The sequence below is a fragment of the Choloepus didactylus genome, chromosome 11 (assembly GCF_015220235.1).
Source record: "Choloepus didactylus isolate mChoDid1 chromosome 11, mChoDid1.pri, whole genome shotgun sequence".
Lineage (NCBI taxonomy): Eukaryota > Metazoa > Chordata > Mammalia > Pilosa > Megalonychidae > Choloepus > Choloepus didactylus.
The window spans coordinates 46073867-46075454 of NC_051317.1; the positions used below are offsets into that span (position 1 = coordinate 46073867).

General features: G+C 29.3%; 1 non-coding gene across 1 annotated transcript; it reads left to right on the forward strand.

Moving 5' to 3' along the window:
- Positions 1 to 683: 683 nt before the first annotated feature.
- Positions 684 to 790, forward strand: LOC119506609. The gene has a single exon (XR_005211022.1). It is a non-coding gene; the product is annotated as a U6 spliceosomal RNA (small nuclear RNA).
- The last annotated feature ends 798 nt before the right edge of the window (positions 791 to 1588 follow it).

The window sequence follows — 1588 nt, forward strand, 5'->3', positions numbered from 1 at the left end:
CTGTTTTGAACATGTGCTGTTCCTTCAGAAAGAATGTTATAAATGGATTCAAAACACCATTAGGCAAATATTTTAGCACAGGTAGGAAAATTGATGATACAGCAACAACTGCAATGAAATGGGAGATCTTACAGATATGTCAAAATATTGGTTTGGGTAACATCATAAAATGAAATTTTAACAAATAATTGCAGTGGCATCCATTGATCAATGCCTAAAACATAAACCCAAGTTATCATGGATTTTAATTATACATAATTTAAAGATTAATGGTGACATTAAAAAGTGAGCAATATTTAATACTTAAACAGTTGGATTTAAGCTAAGAAAATATTTATATTTTTCTTAATGTATTTGGTTTTAACAGATCTCAATTTAACAGGTCTAAATTTGATATCATCAAACTCATTTGGATCTGGGGTAAAATGTAAATGTAAGGATGCAAATATTCTAAATCCTTTGGGCATTTTTAGTCACTCTTTTTCACAAGTGAGCGTGATACTGTAAAGGGAAGTGAAAAGTCAACTTTGCCAATAACCAACTAGTTGAACTTGAGTTATTTCTCTGATATAAGTTCCTTTACCTTTTATTTATGGGATTAAATCTGATCTCAAAGTTATTGTACATATCAAAAATATAAATTTTAAATATAAATAATCATTTAATTGTAAAATGTAAATATTGTGCTCATTTCGGCAGCACATACACTAAAATTCAAATGATGCAGAGAAGATTAACATGGCCCCTGCACAAGGGTGACACACAAGTGCATGAGCATTCTGTATTTTTCTTTTAATTTTTGTTCTTATTTTTATTTACTTATTTTTTTGGAGTAATTAAAATGTTCAAAAACTGCAGTGATGAATGCACAACTATATGATGACACTGTGGACAACTGGTTGTACATTTTGCATGATTTATGGTATGTGAATATATTTCAATAAATTGCATACAAATACTTACTACATATTACAGGTTACCAGGGGCTGGAGGTGGGGTTAGGGAGTTATTGTTTAATGGCTATCGAGTTTCTGTTTGAGGTGATGAAAATGTTTTGTAATGGATGGTTGTGTTGGTAGCACACTATTGTGAATGTAATTAATTAATATCACTGAAATTTACAAATGAAAGTGGTTAAAATGAAAAAGTGTAAACATTCATGTGTATTTATGTTTCTGGCATATTAGTGAAACAACATGACGCTGCACAGCATTTTGTTCTTTTAATCTTTCTTTATACAGCTAAATTATTACCTATTTTTATAATATACTCTCAAGTTTTACCAAAACCTAAAAAAAAATAAGAAGTCTTGTGCATATATAACTCTTTTCAGATTGAATTAGAGTAACATAATAGTATCTGTGCCTAATTATGAAGGACTAAATATATAATTGCAAAGCTCTCAAGTTGAACATTTCTTGAGTCAGTCCATAGTAGGTTGAAATTTCTTTTAGAAAATGCATCCTTGTGCACACACATAATACAAATCATTTCTAGGAAATAACATAAAAAACCAACTCAGATCATAAAGTTAAGTGATTGCTATTTAGAAAATTATGTAAACTTGGCAAAGAAAGAGAAAAAAAAA